This window comes from Melospiza melodia, chromosome 13 (genome assembly GCF_035770615.1).
Source record: "Melospiza melodia melodia isolate bMelMel2 chromosome 13, bMelMel2.pri, whole genome shotgun sequence".
In the NCBI taxonomy this organism is placed as follows: Eukaryota; Metazoa; Chordata; class Aves; order Passeriformes; family Passerellidae; genus Melospiza; species Melospiza melodia.
Genome location: NC_086206.1, coordinates 17,467,499 through 17,493,219, shown reverse-complemented (window position 1 = coordinate 17,493,219; position 25,721 = coordinate 17,467,499).

Below are 25,721 nucleotides of genomic sequence, written 5' to 3'. Positions count from 1 at the left end.
ATTGCTGCATGTCTGGGAGAGGTTCTACAGCCACCCAAAACCCACTTCATCCTCAAATCCAGGCATACTTTACATTCAGAGCTTTGAAAACCAGCTAAATTTACACCCAGCTTGCTCTGGAAATAAATCTGCTCATTTAGATGAGGTCTCATTTAAAATGGCTTAGCCCAATAATTAATCATTTCATTCTCTTTATATATTTGTGGGTGTTTGAAAGAAGTTTGATTAGTTACCAGTGATTACACTTCCCAACACCCTGCAAAGGAAATAATAAAATAAAACCCGTCAGGCTTTTGTAAGGATTGCCGGGGCTGAATTTGGGCTGAATTTAATAGTGACTAACTGGCAATTATTTTTCTGCCTTTAACAGGAACTCCATAATGAAGGAGGTTATCATCCAGGAGTTATACCCTGCTTGTTTTTAAAGCTGCAAAGGGAAGATACTGTGAACAAAGCAGTGATGGCTCTCAGGTTCTTCCCCAGGCACCAGGAGAGGAGTGGGGCTGTTTTGGATCACCTGAGCACAGGTACCACCAACCTACCCTCTGCCACCCCCTGGGACACTCTTGATCCTCCTGCCCATCATTAGGGCTCCTTCACTAAGTGCAAACAAACAGAAAAGCTTCTGCTGTTTCTAAGTGCAGTAAATTATTTTAAGGAGTCCTGAGATTCAAGATATTTTTCTAATCTAAGGGTTTTGGCTTGTAAGAAGGTGGAGAGGGTAAAAGATCATGTTGGTCTGAGCAGATATTGCACCTCTAAAGCTGCCCGTGGTTTATCTGTATTGTGGGCAAAGTGGATGGATGTCAGAGTTCAACACACCCATGCTGTTTAACCTGGTGCTATTATCACAATGACCTTAACCAGCTAGGCAGTTCACAGAGCAGGCACTAAACAGAGCATGAGATGAATTTAATGGATTACTAGGGAGTATGTTATTGCAAGGAGAAGCACCTGTGGAGCAACATATTTACCTCAGTTCCACTGAATGAGCATGTTGAAAGTGAATTGGCACAGCCTTCTGCTTTATGAAAGGAAGTATTTTGTCATTCTTCATGCTTTCATTAAGAGGATTTAAGGCAGAGGATGCTGAAATGGTTCTGTGTTAGCACCAAAAAAATCACAGATTAATAGTGGAGCTTGAAAATAGTAAAGCATCTGATTTTTGCTTTTTCATCAACAAGCCTAATAAACCAGGATGAAACTATTAACATACAAATAGACAACATTCTGATTAAAACAGCAGCAGTCAGCTCTGCCTGAAAAAGACCTCTTCACACAGAAAGCAATTATGATGGCGAGTGTTGTCCGATTCACTTCTATTTGCAACAAACCTAGAAAATCAGAATGTAACCAATCATAATTTTGCAGAAAACATGGTGCTATTTAAAAACGAAGATGCTCTTGATTTTTCTTCTCATGATCAGCATTTTAGAAGCCCCCAAATGCACTGCAAGGTTGTACTCCTTTGAATTTCTACTCTAGGCACATACTGTAAATAGGTAGAAGTAAGCCCTCAGGATAAAGTATCGTGAGAAACCTCCCCAGAGGAACGATGGATATTATCCTAGATTGTATTGCTACAGTATGCTTACCTTGATTTCCTGTATCTCCCCTAAGATGGTCATCTGTGGAAAAAATGTACTTAATTACTATTCCATCATTTAACCATCTACCTCCTGGTGATGGTGATTGTAGAGCAAAGAATTTTCCTGATTTTAAAGTCAGGCCATGAGAGCTGATACTGCTCAGATGTCCCAGCTTGGAAATTTTGTTTTGTCATGGGAGGAATGGCTGGCACAGAGGAGTTTTCCCTCGTGCCAAAGCAGACCTGGCTCCCTGTTTGCGTGGGACGAGCGTTCCGTGCGCGAATTGTCGCGGCAGCGCGTCCGTAGCGTGGTCACCCCTCGGAGCAGGGAGGCTTTCCAGTAACTCTCTGCTGGCTAATTCCCACTTAATCAAGGGGAGCATAAGTGGTACCAAGCCCTAAATAGTTTCCTTTTTCCCCCATCCAGGAAGGGTGTAAATGCATGCCAAAATCCCTCCTCATCCAGCGAAGTGCAGAGGCTCATCTGTAATTTGGGCACGTGTTGTAGGACTGGTTGTTTTCTGAGAAGAACATGAGTGCGTTGAGATTTTTATTTTTTTTTCCCCCCATGTCTTGAACATTGATACACACTGTTCGTTTTGGAGAAAGGAGTCAAGATGTACTTTTCCAGGTAGAGTAGGAACGCCAGTAGAACTATCTGAAGGAATCCACTTCATTTCATCTGAGACACACAGTTCTCTTGAGTGTTTTGAAAAGATGTCTTAACATGCTAACTGAAATGTTGAGACTCTTTGGTATCTATCCTAATTTTGATACTGGGGCAGGAATGCATTTACTGTGCCAGTGAGCTCATCATCCCATTACATTTTCCTTTAATTAAAATTATTTTCAATATTCCTTTCCTAGCAGAACATAAAACTGGTAGCTTCTTGTTTGTTTAGGTGGTCCAAGGTTGATCATTATATATTAGGAAAGAATTTGGAGATGGAGCATGCTGGAAGATGATTTCTGCATCACACAGAATTAAAAGCCTAATTAGACAGCTAAAGTAGCCTCCAAATATGCAGACGCTCTTTTGCACTCCAAAATAGTTGCATCAGCTATCAATCAAGTGGATAAAGGATGCAGACAGGCAACTGAGGGTTTTCATTTGTGAGTAATATTAATTGTGGGTGTAAAATGAAAGATGTAATAAGTGATGAAGGTACCACTCAATACTTGGATGAAACATTTTCTGAAGTTAGCTCCAGATGGGGAGTTCCAAGTGGGACGATTGTATAAACAAATAAAATTTCGACTTGGCACTGACCATTGCATGTTCTTGAAAAAATATATAGGAGTGTCCATTGATTATTGTTCTCCCTGATTTTGGTTTTTCAGCCCTGTATTCTGGCTTGCTGTTCATTAGTTTGGAGTAATTGGGCTGGGAGAGGAGCATTCAGACCTCGGTTCAATATTCAAAGCAAATGAAATATGCAATTATCTGATACGGAGTCACAGAATTGCATCAAATGGAAACAAATAGTGCCAAATCAAGACCACATGTTTTTAAGAGGATTATGAATTTTAGTGATATGCAGCTAAATGTCATCTATTTGCAAATAATTGAGGAGTTTGAAAAAAATCCTTTTGAAGATTTTTGTGAATATAGTAATTGTAAAAACACTTGCCAGGATTTTTCTGAGGTCAATGTGCAAAAGTCTGAAATTCAGACAGAAATGACTCTGTTCCTGATAATCCTTTCTGAATGGGACTCCTGATTGCCCTTCAATGGGGTCTGATCATTTCCCCACTGAAGACTGGACATCTGAACCAATGCTTTCAAGCAGCAATTAACCCCATGAGTTTTCAGATAAACCTTTAAGGGATTTTTTATAAATCGTGTTCAAATGAACCATTATCTAAAATCTGAAAAAGCTCAGAGATGCTTTCTGCTTCCTCTTTTACAAGTTTTTTAACAGTGCATTTAGGCATTTCACGTCCTGTGTCTGCAGTGGCTTGACAAAGGACCTTTATATTTTCCCTTATTTAGATACTGGACAGAGCTCTTCACCTCACATCTGTCACTGAGGTCTACATGTGGTTGCTAAGCCTCCCCTATCACATGGAAGGGTGGAGACAGGGCAGCAGTTTTCTCTGGAAAAGAGACAGATGATCATGCCAAGATGTGGAGAAGTACTGGCAATGGCTTTGTTGAGGAGGGATTGAGACACCCTTTTGACAGGAGCCCACACCCATTTTGAGATGAAAAACGTCCATCCCACCATCCAGCTCTGCAGTGTCTCCTCCAGCAGGAGCTTCTCTGGGAAAACTCCCACTGCTGTGTCTGGGGCCAGTGCAGATCCTGTGACCTGCTCTGCAGAGCCTCAGCCAGCAGCACTGTGCTCGTGCTCTCTTTTTGTTGCATTTTTGCCTGCACAAAATGCCATGAGCAGCCAACTGGCCACAGCAAAACCTGAGAATGTGAGTGAAGCAGGTTTCCCCTGCCTGCTGACTTGTTTCCAGAGACTTTATGGTGGTATCTGGTCTTGTTTGTCTCTGCATTGGTCTGATCATCTTCTGTTGGGCAGTTTGGGGCTCATGTCCCATATTCAGGCAGCAGGAGTCTGAGAGGGCTCACATCTCCCCAGGATGGAGTGGGAGGGTTCACAGGGAGTCTGCTGTCAGCACATGCACTGCTGGTTCAGCCAAAATGAACTCTGCATTCACAAACAATATAATTTTGGCTAAATTCAAGCCCAAAGAAGCCACTCTCTTGTGCTTTTCTCTCACTTGTGTATTTTTAGACTAGCTACAGTTTGGCTACTAGCTTGCATAAAACCCATGTTCTTGATGGTTTGGGTTTTGGTGCCTGGGACAGGCTTGTGTAAAACTGCTCATTCAGTTAAACCAGAGTAACAGCTGAATTCAGACAGGTCTGCTATAGAGAGAGACCTGAAACACATACCCAAGGCAAAGCAATTCCCAAATCTCATTGACAGATGTAACCAAATAAATAGTCAGTTTTAAAGCTTTTGTATAGAAAACACTAAAGATTTTCATAACTAAGCCATTTGAAATACATTTTAAGAGTGCAAAAGGATGAGAGAGTACTTCCAAATGCACACTGCAAAATAAAACCTTACAGATTGCCAGAAATTGTTGGAAATTGAGGAGATAGCAGTATCTGCTGTTTGGATAACCATGCAGAAAACAAGTGCTGTGAGCTTTGGAAAGCCCCTGGAGCACAGGGATGGGATCAGAAGGCAGAGGTAAGGGAAGGGCACTTGCTGGGCTTTATTGTGTCCCAGGACTGCATCCTATTTCCTACACCAAAGGAACACATCGTGTTGGGTTTTCTCCAACAAGCAGGATATTGTTTAAGTCCTTTTTGAACAAAGTATTATCAACTTTATTTGGGGTTTTTTGTTCTGCGTTTAATTGGGAGCACCAGCAAAGTTCAGAGTGCCATAGGCAGATGTTACAGGGACACGAAAGTACAAGATAAGGTGCTTCCTACCACAGGAAGGCTATTTTAATAGTTGGTTTTTAGGCTGATATTTACGAAGGAAGGAAAGTCAAAGGCAACAATAATTAATGTCATCATTATGGTGCTGATTTGCAAAGAAACATAGTGGGATTAGGAACTCAGCCATTTCAGCTTTTTAGAAGACTTCAACACCAGATCAGGCAGCAACTGAAAGACAATAAGCATTAAAATCTAGGTGTTACTCTCTTACATTTAAATAAGTATATAGATTGCAGATGGAAAAGAGCGTTAACGAAAGGGAAGGTAAATTTACAGGTCTCACCATCTTCCCTCATTAATGGTTCTCAGCCAAACATGCTGAGCTTTGTGACTTTTTGTTTATCATTAAAACACAATTTTTGTTATTTGCTGAATGGTTAAAATTTATTTTCCTGATAATTTGGGGAGGTAGCTGTTTATCATATGGAATGATGAACAGAAGCTGCAAAAGTATTTTCAAATGGGTTAGTTTGCAGCCCTATAGAGCAGAGCTCTATGAGTTTATTTGCATCGTCAGGAGAATCTAAACTAATTTAATTCATGGTAGGGAGCATATGTTAATGACTTCTCTGGGTGGAGGAAGGTAGTGCACACCTCTCTTCTAGTGAGGTGGTCCTGATCTACAAGCAGGCCAATAGATCAAAACCACATGGTATCTCATGGTAAGAATTGAATTCATGCTCTCCTTAAATGCTTTTATTCATCACAAAAACCCTTGGTGTGTTTGCTACCACATCACACTGTCCAAAAGCTGAAATAGGGACAGTGGGATGGATCCCTGAGCATCCTGAGCTGGTGGGTGGCACTCCTGCCCCTGGCAGGGGGGTGGAACTGGATGATTTCTAATGTTCCTTGAGACCCAAGCCATCACTCTGTGATCTCCCTGCCCAGCAGAACCAGGTGCTGCTGGCCCGTGGAGAGGAAGGGAGGGAGCTCTGTTGTGAGCTGAAATAGCATTTCTGCTCTGCCAGCTTCCTCCCTTGCAGGCTTGTTCTGACTTAACAACTCTGTGGCCTTCACAGGCTTGAAAAACTGTATAAAGGAACCAAAAGAAAAGGTATTTCAAGGAATGAAATTAAGAATTGTAAGGATCTTTGAATAACTAGTGTTTTCAAACTGGGTTAAAGCAGACTTAGAGTAATCTGACATGATGTAATCCTAGTGAAGTTGCAGGAAAGCAGAAATTAAGTATTTATTTGGTATTACAGTGTCTAGTATTAGATATTGTTAAGTACTGTCAGTAACTCATTATATATTTATTTTAAAAAATAAGAACTTAAAAGAAAAAAAGAAATTTGAGATTAGAAAGTGGTTGCTGTACATGCATTATACATGCTTCTCCTTCTGTTCCACTAATGGATGCTGACTGCCAGAACAGCGAAACGAACCATTGAAATTAGCGGAACTAAGACCCAGATCTATTAGAAATTTTCATTTGCCTCCAGTGTAGAATTTCAGACAGATCCCTGATTTCTGTGGAGCATTTCCAAAGCTTCACAGCTATGCTGTAAAATGAATTTCCTGTCAAAGGGAACAAACGTGGTGGTAGAAGGCATTGAAACTTCTGCTTCCGAGTGGCCACGCTGCAAAGACATGAAAAGGATGAAGCATCTCCAGTGGCACATCATTAATGCTGGTGGCAAGCTGAGGAACTGCTGGGGAAAGAAACAGCAGCAGCAGAAGGAGCCTGAGATGAATGAAGCTGGAATCATCAGCATGGAAATGCCACCTTAATTATACCATGCTCTGGAAAGAGCTGAAGGCAAAAACAAAGCTGAGACCAAGAGGCACAAGCCACCCATGTAGGCTTCACTACTGATCTCACCAGGGTCTCACAAGTCACTGCTGGAAAATAGAACTTCTAACCTGTCAGTCCTGGTGATCTCCCACTGCTGGAAGAGTGGCAAATCCCCAAATTTTCACATTCTGTGCAAAAATCAGAGGTGAAATGTTATTAGAGTTGAGAATGTAGTTATGGGTCATCAAACAAAATATGGATATGGAATGGAATTTATGTGTCACAGTAGTTACTCTTGTAATGGGAAATATCTAGTGAAAATCAAGTTAAAAATAATGCAGAAGTGTCAAAAATCTGATCTTCAGTACAGAACACTCACCAGAAACCCTCCAGCATTAAGTTAAGCTTAATTTTTAATGCTGCCCAAGCATGCTCTGCTTTTGCCAAAATAATGGAACTCTGAGCCTTTGCTGGGACTTTCCATATGACTGTGGCTTTAAGTTATATCCTTCAATTTTTTACTTTTTTCTGGTTTGGTAACGGGAATCTTTAGTGCCTGGAACATTTGAGACACTGAAAGAACCTAAAAAAATGTATATGCAGGAGAGGGTTTGGGTTTCTTCTGAATCCTGGTCAGACTCTGGAAAGCAGAACCAAACCTCAGAACCAAAACTTCCTTCATGAGTTCTCAACATTCCTGCTAATGCTGAGTTCCAGGGTCTGGTTTACATTGGGAAACCTTGACTCCTGGCTCCAAAGGGTTCAATTAGTCAAAATGGTTGGCAGATGGAAAAAATAATTAAGTTCCATCCAGTGTTTTGTACAATAAAAATAGACTCAAGACACAATGGCCTTACCTTGAACTTTGCAGGCCAGCGTCACATAAAGATAAAGAGGGAGTCAGCTTTTAGCAGCTGGATTATCAACCAGCACACAAACAGTGTGAATTTGCCAGGGCCAGAGGCATCAGAACATGCAGGCTGAGCACGTGATTATTACCTTAATGAATTTTTTAGCCCAGATCGAAGATGAAAATTCTGGCAATGAGAAATGACATGGATATTATGAGATTACCAAAACATCATGATAGCAGTAATAACAATAATCATCTGTTATTTGAAGAGCTGCTGAAATGCATGGAAATTTTAAAATATTGTTCTTAGAAATATTTCTCCTAAAGGCTTTGTCTTTCCTGAAAATGACAGAAAAGTAGATGGATAACGCTTTTGTCGAACAAATTTTCTTATGCTTAAATACAGCCTTAGATGACCAACTTCAAGAACTTGAGTTTGAAAATACAATTATGTACCAGAAACATAACCTGTGGCACAATTTGGTATCAAAATTATTTTTACTTCAACTATCTGTAAGATATGTGGGCCAAAGAATTAGATCCCACATTATGCACCTGATCATTCTGAATGATGAATATATTCACAAAAAACAAGAGGCATATAGGGTAGATTTACTAATTGGGAAGTGTGACTTACTACACAAATAGTTTGTTCTAAAATAGGCTGTAGTGCAAATTTTACGGTCAAAGCAATGTTTTGGATAATAAATTATATATTAGAGACAATAAAAAGTGGACAGATTCCCCACCACTGTCAATTATGGTACCTGGCAGTACAGGGCTTTGGAGATTTATCTCTAAATAAAGAATGAAATCTCCAGATTACTGGGGCAGAACAGAGTTCTAGATTGTAATATTAATAAGTTTTCCAGAAAATGTGACAGTTCCACATATCCACACTTGCACTTCTACATTTTTACATCTGCTCTTGGCTGTCACTCAGAGCTGGATGCAACTGGGTGCTCAACATCTGAAAGGGATGGCGAAATAAATTACACAGATCCCTGTGCAAGTCTGATCAAGCTCTGGAAGGTGAGGTAAGTCTGCTTCCTATTGCTCACGTCCTTCCTTTTCTTCCCCAAACTTGTACCAGGTGTGATTGCCATCTCTTTCCTCTCCTGCATCCCTGCTCTGAGGCTGCCCTGCCCCACTGGGGCTGCACCCACCATTGCCACCCCGAGGTTTTCCACAGCAGAAGGGCTTTGTTGCTGTGTGAGCAGCACTGGGGATCCAGGGTGAGGGCAGGAGCACACAGGGAGGCTCCTGCTGGGATAGCATGGAGTGTTTTGGCAGCACTGGTGTGGTTGAACCATGTGACTGGTGCTGCGGTGCCAGCTCTTTAAAGAAGTGGTGTCTGTGTGTTTGTGATTGCTCTGATGGTCTGGGCTCCTCTGAGGGTGCAGCACATGGCCCCTACCTTTATCTCGTGTTTATTTATGGTGGTAGTCTAGAAAAACCACTGAATCCATCCCAAATCATATGGTGTTCAGAGGGATAAAGATGTTCAGCTAAGCCTGGGAATCATTAGGTGGCTGCCTTGGAGCCAAGCTGTTTGGATGGGGCTCAGTTTCACAGCTGGCAGAAGAAGGAGAATCTTTTTCTCCTTCAACTGCTGAGACTGTCAGCAGCAATCTTGCAGAGCCACCTCTCATTTCCTGGGGATTCATGGGGTGCTGAAGTGGGTGATGTCCTGTTTGGTGAGCTCTAAAGCCATTTTGTTGGTGCATGTGTATGAGGAGGTGTCTTTGAATCTGGAACCTGCTCTTTATAGTTTTGTGGTTGGGGTCCATGTATTGGATCTGTCTAACAGCTTCCTTGGGATAATAGGGGTGGATCTTGGTATTTAAAGAAGGATGTGGCAAAGGTGAAGGATCTCAAGAGGCAGATTTTTTCCTTTGAGTCATAACAGTAGTTCACTCCACCTGAACCCCCAAGTGAGCATTCAAAACCCTGATTTCTCTAATGTCTCAATGGCCAAGCTTCCTGGGTTCAGCCTGTCCCAAAGCACATGCTTCTGACTTGACACAGCTCTCCTTAGAGGCCAGGAAAAATCAATGTATACTGTTGTGTTAAACCCAGTGAGGATTAGCAGAAGGGATGTGCTAATGAATTCCACGTGAATATGCTGCAGCAGGCCAGTCCTACAAAGCACAGAAATAATTTGGGAGAAAACCTGCCTGATTTGGTTTCCAGCTTGGACTAATGGCTGAGCCTTCTCCTGCCTGGAAGCAGGGCTATTTCCTGGGATGCCAGTGGCATCACTGGGGTGGTGTGAGGTGTGGTACCCTGCCTGGCGTGGGCAGAGCTGCTGCTGCACAGATCAGAGCAGGCAGCACATCTTGATGTCTGCTGCGACTCATGAGGTGAAGGCTTTGATGTAGGTCCAGGGCCTGGCCCTGTGATGCAAGATGCACTGCAAAACCTGCTTTTCAGGGAGCACATCCATAGCCATGGGATCCTCAGAAACACAATCTTGTCCATCAGGAAGCCTGTAACACTGATCAATCCTCAGGACTCCCTGAAGAAGAGTTCCTTGTCCTAGATTTGACATTAGTATCCTTCACCTCCGGGGAAGCCCAGGCCTGTCTCATGCTGTTACATGAATTACCAAAGCAAAGGCTTTAGGTTTTGCTTCTAGCTCAAAAGCTCTTCGGTTCCAGCATCAGTGCTCCCATTGAAAATGCTAAAATACCTATTTGTGTGATGCTCTGTAACTGAGTTTAGTTGTAATACCTCAGAAATACACTGCACTGTAAACCTCTAAGTTCTCACTGGTGGAGCAGCTATGCCGGCTGGCTAAGAGAAACTGGTGTGATAATTTTTCTACTTTTTCACCCACTTCCCTGTACCCCAATATCTTCACTTTTACTGCTTTTCACCAGGCTGGCTCCAGCTCTTGTCCTTGGCAGCGCTGCAGTGCCCACGTGCCTGCACGCGCACACACAGGCTCGGGCAGGTATCCGTAACCTGACTTCACACTTCCTCCCTCTCCCTTCTTAATTGTAAGAAAAAAGGGCAGGAAGAATGAAAACAAAAGAGTTACACAGAGAAATGAGGCAAAAATAGAAATCCAAGGGTATGGTGGTTGCAAGGGATGCCCAGAAATTTCCTTCTGGAGTCTCCTTTAATCATCTCTCATACTTCGCTTTGCTGCTCTTCTTTCAGCTGCTCAGGCCAGGTTTCTTGGTAGACTCTTACTGCCAAGTGCTATTATAACCAAACTGCTCTGATCTTTAGCCAGATCTTAGGAAAGAAGTGGGTGTGCTGAGGCATTGGTGAGCCAGTGAGGGAACTCTTTACCAGGGCTGGAATGGCAAACATGACTGTACAGATTGGAGCTGAGAGAGCAGGGCTGCAATGCTGCCATAGGTCTGGTTTCAGCTGCTGCCCTGAAAGCCTAGGATGTACAGCCCTTTGAGCTGCAACCACCCAGATGCTAGCACACAACACAGAGAACAAGAACCATTTTAAGGTGCTGGGTACCTGAGACAACACCTGGGTTTTGCTGACAAAGTGCAAATCCCCAGCAGGAATAACTGAGGCTACACTGGAACCTGTGCCCAGGCCATCCTGGAGAGGATTCAGCAGGGAGGCAGAAGGGTTCTCATTGGGCTGTCAAGGCTGCATCTCCCCTCTCATGGCTCAGGATGGGCTCCATAGCTGTGCCTGGCTGGCTCTGGGCAAGGACAAAGTGTGGCTGGAGTGTGAGGAGAAGCAGAGCTGGGAACACAGAGCCTTCACAAGTTTAATCTCTGAAGAAGGGCTGAAACACCATTTAAACACACTAATTTCTCTTAAAGACCTTGGTCCATATTAATTATTAAAAAGAATGTCTGAGTGAAAGACCAAAAAACCTTCAAAATGCTGCGCACAAATGCAATGAGCTTGCAGGTTCCCAGAGCTTACACCAACTCTGTGCCACACATCTGCAATAAAATAGTCTCTATTTGCTTAGCAGATGTGCTGGAGTCATGCAGAGTTCAAATTTACCATACCCATCAAGATGCAAATCCCAAATTTCATTTAGCATTGTCCCGTTGGTAAGGATGTTACACGCAGGTCAGGATTCTATCTCCCCCCAAGCCCTTTAAATGTGTTTATTCATTCTGTTTATTTTCATTTCCCAGCTTCCACATGTCGCTCAGTCAGATTTTCTGTTAGCAAGACTGAGAGACGAATAACATATGTTACCCCACAACTGACCTTGAAGGGGAGCTGAAGAAACCACCTTCCCTAGGGCTGAGATGTAATTCAGACACGAGCTTTCTCTGTAGAGCTCCTTTTCTGAAAAGTCACTGCCAACTGTGTCCTAAGCCTGGAAACGTTCCTGCCTGCATCGATAGCAGAGCGTGAAGTACAGACCAGGGGGATGTTGAGGATTTAGCCTTCTGTGCCATCCCTCCCTCAGCTCTCATAAGCAAAGCAAACAAATTCTTTGTGTCTTAGAAGAATCAGATAATTCAGCCAACTTGAGTCGTTTCCTCGCGGGCCTGGCTTTTCACCTGAGGGAGTAGGTTTGCTCATCCTGCCCAGGTTAAAGTGACTGAAAATCAATGTGGTTTGACAGCTGTGGGAAAGAAATAAATAAATGGATGTACAGAGTGTTGAGCAACAAAGACTCTTCAAGTGGATGCGGAGTGAGGCACTAAAAGAAACTTGTCTCTGATCTTCCTTACTCTTGGATTCATGGCAGTCTGGCCAGCCACAGCCCTGTCTGATGGGGTTGGTCTGACTCTTCCATGGTGTTTTCCACCTCTTCGCACGTTCTGCTCAGGAAGAAGCCACAGGAGGGATGTTCAGCTCTCCCCTGTCCTTGTCTGGCTGAGCTGGGCACGTCAAACAGGAGATGGGTATGTCTGGATTGCCTGAGCCTGATGTTGCAGCCTGGTGTGCCCCCTGCCCCTCTGCTGAGCTCTGTTTGCATTTGAAACAGCAAAATGTGGAAGTCCTCATCTGTGGAGCTCAGCTCCTGAGTGGGGAGAGGTGTTGGGGTGGCAGTGTGGAATGAGTTGTGAGAGCATGTGCAGAATGGAGCAGGAATGCCAAGCTGCTGGTTAGACCCACCTGCATTTGTGTCCTGGGCGAGCGCTCCAGAGCAAGGTGTGGAAAGCAAGTCTAGGTTTAACCTGGAGTCAGCTCTCTTGTCACAGCTCCCACAGGACACCCGGCTGCCCAGAAGCTGCTGAATTGAGACACCTCCATGCCAGAGGCTCCTTCTCTGCCTGTCACCCCCCGAGACATCAACTTTCCTGGTCCTGCCACCTGGCATTGCCCTCGGGGCTTCATTTAACCTCCCCCTTTTCCCCCACTTCTTTCTTTGGGGAATGTGATCACTCTGTTTCCTACAGCAGTTCAGAATTTAATTACATCTTTGGAGCATTTGGACAACATTCTCAGTCACATGCTTTCTTTTCTTGGGGCTGTCCTGTGCAGGGCCAGGAGTTGAAGATCTTTGTGGGTCCATTCCAACGCAGGATATTCTATGATTTTCCCCAAAGGTTGAGCAGTTTGGGAAGGGGCAGTCTGTATGAGAAGGTATTAGCCTGGTGTCACCCTCTGGTGAAATCTCAGCTCAACATGGGATTGCAGCACAGAGGGGATATAAATGTTCCATTCAGCATGACTTGCCAGTTCTGACACACAGGAACACTGAACACGTACCCTGACAAAATCCTAAAGTCACGCCAATTTGAATCCAAAAACCTGCCTCTTCTGTTAGCACTTAGTAACAATTTCATATCATTTTCCCCGTGTAATTAAAATGTCTTTCCTGAGCCAAAACCCGAAATTTTCTTTACAGTAGGCAATTCTTATGTAAAACTACTTTCCTCTTTAGTTTCTGTCGGTTTAATGTAAGTTTTTAGTTCTGTTTGGGGACATCCATTTTGGGAGTTACGACACTTCCTATCCTGGTACTGTGGTTGTGGGGAAGGAGGAAAGTAAACTGTGTAATTGGATTTCAGCTGGACCCAGTATCAGCTCAAGTTCTGGGTTCAGAAAATGTTTCCACCGGGTTATGGATCCTACCTATGGCTGGCAATGGATCTAGGTGAAGTGTCACTAGTGAAGCTTTTAGGAAGGTTTGTTGATGCCCATGGCAGCCCAGTAATACCTCCTGTCACAACATCTGTGTTAAGGAGAGGTGAACAGGGTCATGTACACATTTTCGTAATATTTTCATACTGTGGGTTTGATTTTGTCTGATTTTCCTTTTTTTCAGCTCACCCATGACTCTTGCCCTCCAGCAGTGCTCAGCAGCTCCTGGGAGACCTGGAGCTCTCTGTGGCCACCCCTTTCTGCCAGTTTGGGGTTTAGACATCTTCCCCTTGCTCCTTTCCCCTTCACTCCTTCTCCAAAGAGCTGCATTTCAGTTTAGAGCTGCTTTTGGAGATGTGGGTTCCCATGATCTCTCAGATGTGCCAATGGGCTCACTGGCATTAGAGGTCAGGGTTTCTGTCACCACCCTAAAAAAATGGACTTATTGGCAAAGGAACAAAGCTCAGAAAATAGCATTTTAAACCTGTCAAGTCTGATTTACAGAAAGCTTCCATGATCTAGACAAGAAGCAAGCAATGATTGCGTTCTGCTCCACCCTAATTTTAATTATAAAAAATGCTAGTATGGTTTTCCAGTTGACATCCCTGTATAGGAAATAAGTAGAGTTGGAGTAAATCTTCCAAATAAACATATTTCTCAGACATAAACATGATAAATCTTTTCTTTTGAGGAAGATATAAAGAATGGTTAACTTAAAATATGCATATAATAACATATTACCCACAGCTTCTCATGTTTAAAAAGATTCCATATGCTGGGAAAACCCATAAAATAAAACCCAAGAAATGCTGCATCCTCTTTCTATTAATTTGAAACAGTCACTTAATGGGAAAAAGGAAAAGAGAGAAAAAAATAAAGAAAACTGGTAGGACAAAATTATTTTATTTTTTCTTAGAAAATCCCAAACAAATCAGTAACTCCAACATTCCAATCTCTTCATCCTGTTTTTAGTGGTGTATTAATATGTAAACCCAATACTTCTGTTGAAAAATAGCTTTGGGTAAGGAATAAATGGTAGCAAATTCCAGGGTGGCCTTACTAGCATTTTTGATTGAAAAAACTTGGAAAAATGTTGTTGTTTTAGGATGATGAGAAGTGCTGCCATCTCTTGTGGTTTACCCAGGATTGTCCCAAGTTTGACTTGTCTCTGGTTTGGTTTAAAACCTAAAAAGGGGCCAGTAACCATGGCTCCCTCTCTTCCCCATTCTTGCCCCATATTTAGTGAGCAATTGATTTTAAAATAGTCCCACTGAAGAAGATTTCTGTTAGATGACCATGGATGAAACAGTCTACTTTTCCTATTTATTTTTTTAAGAATTTATATCTCCAAAAAGGTGCATTCCCTATGACTCTGGGCTGCAGAGCTGGGGTGGTGGGGAACAGAGAGGGGCTAGCAGGACTTGGGCTCTGGGCTGATTTTTCTTTTGACTTGGTTTAGGAACTGGAGGAAATAATTTGTGTTTTGCTTCACTTCATTTGGGATTCTCCCTATTTTGTCAGATATTTTCACATGGAGAACACTTGATAGACAGATCACGGTCACTCCCTGGCAGGAACACCCAGAACTGTCCTCCAAGGAACAGAGCAGAGCCCAAGACTTTCAAGACCCCAATACGGGGATGGAGATTGTCCTGTTTTCTCTCACACCCCAATAGTCAGAGCCCTTCCTTGCAGACCTGTTTCCAACTGTCTGCCTTCAGTTTGGGTTATTTCCATTTCTCATACATCACTGTCCTGCGAAACTTTTGATCTTAATCGACTGTGGATGCCCCATCCCTGGAAGTGTTTAAAGCCAGATTGGATGGGGCCCTGAGCAACCTGGCAAAGCAGGAGGTGTCCCTGCCATGGCAGGAGGAAACTGGATGAGCATTAAGGTCCCTTCCAACCCAAACAATTCTATGGTTTTATGCTGTTTGGGCTTTGGCTTTCCAAGGGACTGGGGCTTCAAATTCAGAACTCCTCATGGCCCACAGAGGCCACGAGCCTGAGCAGAGCTGGGGACACACCAGGCAGTGAATGTGAAGCTGCACAAACACACACCCTGTGGGTTTGTTGCATTCTTGCCCCATATTTAATGCCCTGTCCAACTGCAGGTGCTCAGTCCCAAGTTTGGGACAAGGCATTAAATATGGGGCAAGAATGAGGAAGAGAGGGAGCTGTGGTTACTGGCCCCTTTTTTAGGTTTTTAACCAAACAAGACGCAAGTCAAACTTGGGACTGAGCACCTGCGGTTGGACAGGGGGTGTAACCAGCCCAGTGTCATCCAGACAGTGCTTTCCCAGTGTGGGGAACCCAATCCCCTCTCTGTGCCTGAACAGGGGCTCACCTGTGGCTGTGCTGGAGGGGTTAAACTGGGCTGGGCTGGGCCCCAGCTGTGCACAGACAGCACTGTGGGGACTGGGCTGGGCCAGCTGTGAGCTCAGCTATTCCCCCCAGTCAGCTAGAAAAGGGCTGTGTCTCCTGCACTGGGATTAGCACGGGGGGGAGGTGGGTTTTTATCGTAGGGAAGGAGGTGGAAAAAACCAGTGTGTGAGAGATTCCTTGCTGAGCAGTGTCTGGGGAGGGTCTGGGCTGTGCAAAGCTGTCCTGAGAGGAGCTCTCTTGGCAGAGGGGTTAAGAGAAGCCTGACCCTCTGACTTCTTCACTTAACATCCAGGCTGGGGAGATGCTTGTTTAGCCCAAAATCTTGGGTGAGGCAGTCAGCTGGAGTTCAAGATCCAGGGACTTAATGTCCCATGACCGAGTGTAGCTTGTTTGACCTGTAGTGCAGATCTTGAGGAGAGGGAGCAGGAGTGTTTTTATGGTATGTGCTGAGCCTGCTCTCCCTGACTCAAACACCTCCTGGAAAATGAATAATTGAACATACATGTGACTATGTATAGACCCTTCTTCAAACAGAACCTGATTTGGGGTGGAATATCTTCCAACTTCATAGACTTTTTCTCCTGCTAACTGCACAGGACTGGCCGTAAAATCCATAGGGATATGTCTGTATATCTGTATAGCAAGGAGCAGGCTTTTCAGCCCACGCTTTTCAGTCTGAGAAGTGGCCTTCAACTCTGAATTCTTTAGGCTAAGCAGAGTGGTGAATTTGTGCCTTCAAACTGAGCTGCAGTAGAAGGAAAAACCAAATTAATTCACATTAGTTTTTTTAAAAAATATTGTTTGCCAAGCCACACTCCTCCCTGTTAAAATCAAGGAATATTGCTATTGGCACAGTGGGTTTAAACTCACTACTGGGTTTTGCATGTTTTAGGAAAGGATGAAACAGATTGAATGAGATTGTCTATTAGTTGCAGCAGATCAGCAGTTTCTTCTTTGCAGTGATGCAACTGATTGTTTGCCGAATAATACAGTGAGAATAGACCCAGTGTGCAAACCCTGTAAACTGTCTGAAGAAAAAGCAATGTCCCTTTTTCCCCAATTGCTTCCAAGCCAGTAGCTGCTTCTAATATTCCTGTATCCAGTGCGAGCTCAGGGCTATTCAAAACACACATCTACTATTTGTCAAGAGCTGTAATTGTTAGGGAAAAAGGACGTTGAGGAAAGAAGAGTGGAAACAATATGGGAGGGCTGATTGTGGAACTCCCTGGGCTGCATTTTGGGGTAGCTTGGTTTGATTCCTGGCTCTGCTGCATCCTTCTCCTGTGACTTTGGAAAAATCTCTCAGTCAGGTCGGTGTCAGTTCCACACAGGTGTAAAAAGAGGTAAAAAGAGGCACCATTTTATATAGAGTATATACTGAATAAATGCCTATACTATGTATTAAACACATTCCTGCATTAAGTGGTAAAACAAGAACTAATTCTGTTAAGACCTGTGTGATGCCCAGGACACGGGGTCCTGATCTCACAGTGCAGCAAAACCCAGATTAATCCTGTCCTTGTAATTCTTGACAATGCTTGTTATCTGAATGCTGAGTTTCAGAAGATGCTTATTTTTAGCCTGTACATCAGTGGGCGAGGGAATGAAAGGGGAGGATCTCCCACACCAAGCATTTTTTTTCTCAATGTGAATACATGTCGCATAACATTACGGACTTTAAATAAAGGGTTCTTACCACTCATAAGGTGTTATGGTAATCCTTCACAGGGTCCTTTTAATGAATAAACCAGGGATGCTTCATGAGTCGTTTATTAAGGGTTAATGATGTATCTTCTCTCCTTGGCATCATTCCCAGCCTAAATCAAGCCTGCTTCATCTCATATGGATATGAAAGACAAACTGTACAGATTGAAAACATCTGTATACTGAGTGAATGAACCACATGGCAGCAGTGTCATGCAGAGATTTACTTAAAACTGTCCCCTTTTGTTTGACTTTAGAGGAACAGCACAAATAAATACAGTAGGTTCTGTTTAAACAAAGAGGACTCTGATCAATAGAGGTTTGTATAGCTTACGACCTTCAACTATAAACAAAAAATTGGGGTAAACCCCACAAGTCTCAGGTCAATTGCCATCTTATTTACTTTATTACGCCACTAATGTTCTAATCTCTCTTGCATATAAAATACTTTATACAAGCCATCTTAATTTGCTTCTCCATTTTCACCAGAGAGAAAAGGGAAAGTTTGGTTTGATTCAGAGCAACCTGTGAGTGTGGGTATGAGTGTGCTGTGAATTTAGGGTATTGTGAACTTACTGCAGAGAACACAGAAAAAACATTTCAGGCAAATTTCACATTCAAGTAAATTTTGGTTGAGGTTCCTAATAGTTTTTGGGGCTTTTTGGGAGGGTTTGGGCATCCACAAAGAAAAGCAAAATGGTTTGTGGCTCACCATAGCCAGACCTGGGCACAAGAAACATGACAGGGGCAGTGCCATATACAAAGTAGTTAATCTGTTCTGGCTGTGAGCAGGGGTTATCCCTTGGAAACACTTGAAAACATTTGCAAGTATCTTCTAGGGACTGGCCCTAGCTGCAAGCCTTTATTATTATTATTTTTGTTGCTGTCTCCCAGCACGATTAAGTAATTCCAAATACTGAGGGGATGACACTCCTGCATGGGTTCTGCCCTCATATCTCCAAATAGCTAACTCGAATTGTAATTACTTTTTTTCTGGCACATTTTCTCATTTTCTAGAGGGGAGACACTATTATCTTAATCTGTTTCTGTCCATTTTTATCTTCCCTGGATAACTTTTAATCCTTTTGGTCAATTTTAGCAGAAGACAATAAAAAGGGGAAAAATGTGCCTATGCTAGTTTGTGAATATAGGCAGCAAGGTAGAGGAGAAATATTCCAATCATGCCTTTCCCAATGGTTGAATCTACAGCAGGAGCCTTCATGAAGCATCAGAGGGGCCAGTCAAGACACACAAAGCCAGGAGAACCCAGATTTGTTAGCCTTGCTGCTCAGTTATTCAGATGTTTTCCTTTGCTGAGGACATTCCTGTTCCCATTGACTCCGATGTTTTCAACTTCGGTGTTATCTGCTCTAATCTGGGAAATACTTCACTGCTGCTTCAAGCGCATTTTCTTGTGGAATTCAAATCCTTTGGAGGGTGATGTAGGGGCAATTCCCACTGGGCACATGTCTTTCCTCAGAGATTTGAGAGATTTGGAGAGATACTTCTGGATGTTGTCTGGTTTTGAATTTACGTTGGGTTGGTTTTTTTTTTTTTTTTGTTAAAATGCAAAGAACAGCCTTTCCAAAGAACTGCCTGCCTACCTATGTCCTCATTCCATGATCCAGGTGACTTTTGTTCCACGGAGCCACACCTCAGCCAGCCTCTCACCTCACCGGGAGACAAAACCTCCCAGACTATCTCAGTGTTGCAACCGAGCAGTCGTGCCCTCGTCGTGCTTCCAGCATTTCCTCACAGCCCGCGCTCAGAAACGAGGGCTGCGAGTCCCAGCCTCAGCAGGAACGTCTCCCCCATCATTAAATAATTGAGCTGCTCCTGCAATCCGGAGCCCGGCAGCCCGAGACGCTACCTCATAGCTGCTGGGTCGCTGGCAGCAGGTTTGACAAAAACCCTTCAGGGATGGCTGCTGCAGGGAGGCCCTTTCCTGGCAGGTCCCAGCTTGGTTTGTTGGGTCAGTGGGGAGACAGACAGACAGACAGGCAGGGCTCGCCACGCCAGGCCCGTGCCAAGCCACGCTGGCCAAAATTGGCTGAGTCCTGGCTGTACCTTCCAGAAATACTGAAGAAGGGGTTTTTGGTCCTTGGTTGAGGAAAGGAAGGAAATTTAGGTATCAGGAGTCCTTGGGAGATGCTGTTTTGCTGCCCTCTAGGCAAAGATTAAAGCTTGAAATGTGGAAACTACAGAAAATGCTGTCCTGAGCACACCAAAGCAAAGCAAAGGGTTGGGAAGGTGGAAAGGCTTTTCGTGGGACTTCATTAAGGTGTGAGTATGAAATCTGTAAAAAGATCTCTGGCCTCAGATAAGGGAGATCCAGTGGTGTACAACAAAGAATTATCAGTAAAGGCATCATAATTACAAAGTTCTTTTATATTAAAATGATGTCATGTAATAGGTTGAAGAACAAGAAATAAATAAGCTGTGCAGATCTCCTAATAATTGTTTTCCTATGTGTTAGGCTGAAAACTTCTCATATAATTCCAGGCCTTTAATGGTAAAAATGTATTCAATAAAGACTATGAAACTATTTTAACATTTCAGTAGTGTGCCTCATCTAGAGAATCCCAGAGTGCATCACTGAAATGCAAATTTGAGAGAACCATGGAAATAGAGAACAGGATATGGAACGAGGGCTTAATGGGGAGTGTGTCACCACAGGGCTCTATGGTGAATATATAACCTCGTTTTAGTGTAAGAACTATTGTATGGAGATTTAGATATTTTTAAACTAAAATATATAATTGTATGACTTCAAGTGTTGAGTATTCTCTTACAGAACTTTTCCTTGAGGATAAATCTTCGTTTCTCTCATGTGAAGAACTATGCTGAGATCTGCCCGTGGAAAATTACTTTCTAGGAGCAAGAATCACAAAGGACCTTTGCTTTCAGGCTTTTGCTGAGGTCCACAGCATAATGAGCAAAAATGGAATGAAGGGTATTAACCTTTGGAAGATGAAAGGTAATCAGGACTGAACCAGTGCTCCCCGTGGTTAGACCACAAGCTCTTATGAAAGCTTTATGATTGTTCTGTTTGTGTATCTCAACAGCTCCTAGGGAGGCATTTCCATATGTCATATGCCATTGGATAAAATATATATGTAATAGTTGATCCTGAAGTGTTAAAGTCTCATCTCTTAAAGCAAAACAGATACAGTGACCTTAGGAACAATTGGCTCTTGACTGCTACCCACACCATGCAGAAAATATTAAGGAGGTGGAAAATGAGCTCAAGCTTCTACTTTCTATTATTTGTGAATCAACACATTATTGTGCTGTGAATGTTTGCTTCTCTTTTGTCTTTGTAGGCGAAAGATCAAATTATTTTCTCAGTCTACCAGGGCAGAAGGGACGCTTTGGAGGTAATTTGGAGAACACCACCAGGCAACAACCTTTTCAACGGGGCTTCAGTGGTTTTTGTGCTGGTCCAGGGCACAGGGGCAGCTTTGCTGTGAGCTGCAGGAGAGCTGTGTGACCTTGCCCTGTTTGCTCAGGGCGGGCAGGTCTCCCTGCTACTGTTGGATCTCTTTATCTGCTTATGCCACTGGTGGCCGTGACCCCCTCTTTCTCATCTGGGCTCGACACTGACCTGCCTGACTCTGAGCTGCATTAGGGCTGGTTGGAGTCACTGCATTTCCTTGGCTGCCAGGGCTGGGATTCCCTTTCATTCAGCCGAGCTCACCTCGGGCCACAGCCGCTGAGCAGCTGTCCCTTCTCTCCTCCTGTTATCTGCACAAGGGCCATCCACCCCATTTGCAGGATTTGTAAGTTTTTCAGAACTTTCACTTTGTGCAGAATCTTGGAATATGTTTGTCATTCCCTGCATTTTTCTGAAAATAGGACATTAAAAGTGCTCTTTGTAGATATCTGCTCTGTCATGAATGGATTCAGGTGTATCTACGTTTTAATTTGTCCTGTGGCTTGGTCACATTGTTTCACTGGGTGGTATGTATGCTTGACTGTGGTGTGGTGAACCAGAAGAGCACTGTGAGAGCAGGAACAGGCTGGGAATACAGCTGGTTTTCACTGAAGAGAAGATGGATATTTAATGAATGCATATTAGGAAAGGGATTTGCATAGCAAGAATGAGATTAACCTGCACTTTTGGAGTGTCTGGGATGAAGTAGGTGTCTCCTTGGGGGAGAATATGGGATACACCTCTGAGATGCTGTAATGAAATCATATTTATCCAGAGGTTCCTCCCAGCCTAAGCTTTCCCAAGATCTGGGGTTTGGAGTTAATTCCCAACAGAAGTGTTGGATTAGGCAGAGAAAGGAAAGCATTCAGGGAGAGCTGCTGGAAGTGCAGAAGAGTAAACAGTCATCCAGTCTTCTCACAACTCCATAGCCAAAAAAGGTCTCCCCTAGCAAAATAACCAGTGTTTTAATAGATTTGCTACCAGCAAACAAGCAGTTTATGAGCCCAGACTCAGTGCAAAGCTGCAGTTTTCAATAAGGAGCATCTCTACACTGATACATTGGAGGCTTCCTGGGCACACAAGCATTGGGACTGTACCCTCAGAGACTGAATTCTCTCCATCTGCAGAGGCTGACAGTCCCCAAAAATATAGAGGCAGCTCTACAGCTTCTTGAGATATCTTCAGAGTTTTCCTCAAGCCCTTGCTGTGCTGGGTTTATATTATTTGGAATGTTTCCATCAGCACCAGATTTAAGGTGTCAGAGTATATCCTCCCTTATGCTTACACCAGACTCTCCTGGGCTGGTTTCATTGCTAATGATCCCAAAATGGCAAGAGTTTGAATGCTGGGAAGGATGGGCTTAAGGAAAGAAAAAAATTTAAAAAAAAGAAACAGAAAATTTGGTATCTCTCAGGAGTGGTTGAGGCCTTGCTGCTGGCAAGTAAAGGCAATGGCACACAGTGTTTGCTTTTTTGGCCTCTCTAGTTGGTTTAAAATTTCAGCAAGGGGTCATTGCAATGATGAGACAGCTCAGTCCAAATTGCTTTTACCCTGACGAAGAACTGTTTATCTCTTTGGAAGAGGAGGGCTCATCAGTGCTGGAAAGGTTTCATATACCTTGTCTCGGGATCTCTTTCCCCTCAGCTGCTGGAACATGAAACCTTCCAGCTGCCTCTCAACACACTTTGCTCAGAGAAGAGAAAATATTACGAATGAACGTTTCTAAATCCCTCATTCGGTGTACTGAGGGCCAGAGCCTGAAGTAAGACTCCTGATAAATATGGGGATCCAAATCTGGCCCTCTGAGAGCTATCATCCATTACACACAAGCAAAGGAGCAGCCTGATGTTAAGATCTGACTGCTCATTGCAAAGCTTATTTTGTTACATCAGCAGGCCACAAGGTTCAATAAACTATGTGGCCTTTATCCGTTCCATATGTACTGGCTGCCTCCTGTAGTTTCTATGCATTTACCCTCTATATGAGCTTTAAGGGAATCTGATGCCTTTAGACAGTAGAAATGCAGATAATTCTCCAGTTTGTAAAACCCCATTTAAATCTGATTCTGCATCAAAAAAATAATGCCAGTAATTGCCATTTTTGTTTTCGAGATACAGGCTTACAGAGGGGCTTGTGACTCAGAGGATTTTATAGGCATTGAAATTTGATGGATTAATTGTTAATAAAAGTTAGATTGGGTAAGTGAATACAAACATCATACTGAGTTTAGTGTTTACATTGGCTCCCAAATGCTTTTAAAGGGCAGTTTTGGACTGAGATGCCTGACAGCATTTTTAAGTTTTGTACCTAGAAAGTTATTTAACTGGAGAGCAATCCTTGCTGAGAACACCAGAATTTTCTTTTCTTTTCTTTTTTTTTTTTTTTTTTTTTTTTTTGGGATTTTCTTTTTCTTTTTTTTTTTTTTTTTTTTTTTTTTTTTTTTTTTTTTTTTTGCATCATGTTATCACTATCTCCTATCAGGATCTCACTGTACAATAGTGACCTCTGATGTAAAGGAACCAGGAGTGCCACTTGCAAGCTCAACCATACAGCCTTGCTGAGCAATTATCAGCCTATTCAGCAACAGCTTAAAGGGAAGGGATGTGTGTGCACACCCACACGTACACACACAGACAACTGGAAAGCTGGTGATAAAATAAAATTGAGGACCACAACACTGAAGGATCTGGAGCTGTTAATTTTTATAGCTGATACAGATACTAATATTTTATGAGGGTTGGAACTATCAGTATAAAATAGTAATATCTAGCCTTACCCTTTTTGTTTTAATACAAAGATAAAACTATCACTCGAATAGAGCAGCATTATGGTTAATAGACCTCCTCTTTATGGACAGTCCTATCTTCCTGTTTCCTTTTGTCAATATTTATTAAAGCAGGAGGATATTTGTGCCTAATCCTATCCAAAATCCATGGGCTGGTTTCTTTAAAGAAGCATCTCCTCTGCTCACTTATATCTCAAGGCATATTTCAGCTAAACAGCAGAGCTGGACTGATCCTAGCCAGATTTTATGCGCTGTAGTTTGTGAAACGGCTCCCTTTGCATCAGTGCAAACTCTGAAGTGACACTGGGAAATTGGATAAGAGACTTTCCCCTGCAGAATTTACATGACTGCAAACTCCTGAACTCCTCAGAAGTGCTGTGTCCTTGCTCTGGGGACACACCAGGGTGTCTCCTTGGAGTGCTCTCCATCATCTCACCAGAGGGTCACAGCTACCCCAGAGGCAGCACTGGTGGGCCTGTTGGGTGTCTTTGCAGAGGCCACAGACAGTCCTCGAGATCAGGGGAATGAGTTGCAACAGGATGGAAGAGAAATTGGGGGGAATGCTGGTCCCAAGTTGTGTGAGAAGTCTATGCCCATGACTCTTTAGAATAAATAATAAATGTTATACCTTAGGAGTAATAACAGAAATATTTATTTCCATCTTACTCAACAGAGGATGCTAAAGACATAATACTTCAAAGAAATGTGATATTATAAGGGATGCAGCTTTAAGAAATGTACTGATATACTGTGAGGGTCTCCTTGCTCTACACATTATGTGCAGACCATAATTTTATGTGTAGACCAAGGGCAATTTCAGAGGCAGGATGCAGAACTGGAACTCAGGTGATGCACACAGCCTCAGACTTCCTCTGTGACTTTATTTACCGCTTGTGACTGACAGCCTTTATACATTTAAAAAAATATTTGTGCTTCATGGGAAAGTTATACTTCAAGGCTCAACAATTTGAAAAGTTTTCAAGTATTCATGTGGTGGAGGTCATGCAAACGTATGCTTCAGATTCCTGGAAAATGCTACTAGTTCTGAGTTGGTTTCAGGACATTAGTCATTACCTAAAAACTTGCCATAAGCAGGAGGACACAGAACAATCTGAGCTCTTAACTGTCCTCATGAGATCTTATTTTTTATATTTTCTTACGGGATTTTATCAAACCCGCTAAAAGCATTAGGAAAAAAAAAATGTTAAGAAACAAATAATGACTTTAAAGCTTTAGATGATTAATCTCTGTTTTCCAGTTTTTGAAAAAGGAAAACCAGAGTTTTCCAGAGTCTTTGCAAGCCCAGCGCTAACATTTTGGAAAACCACATGTGTTTAGGAAGTACTTGGATGATCTGTAAAGTTGAGTGACTTCTTCAATATATTGAAAGAAAGATGTGTATGCTTTGTAATCTGAGTCCTGGCTGGGCATCAAGCTTCCCATAAGGCGTTCTGTCCTAGCAGCAGCCAAGAGACCTGATACTAATAACGCTCCAAGAATTCAAGGTGTTCGTTAATATTCAACTCTAATGAATGCAGCATGTGTTTTGGAATAAACTACATGCTTGAATGAGAACCTCTCATTCAAGAAGGTGAGGTGCATAGTAGAGTGATTAGACTTGGCAAAAAGCAGTTGTTTTGTGGGGATGACAGCAGCCAGGTAATTGTCAATGCTCAGCACGCGGCTCCTGCGGCGTCACTCGCAGATGCAGGAGGCTGAGCTGCCTGGAT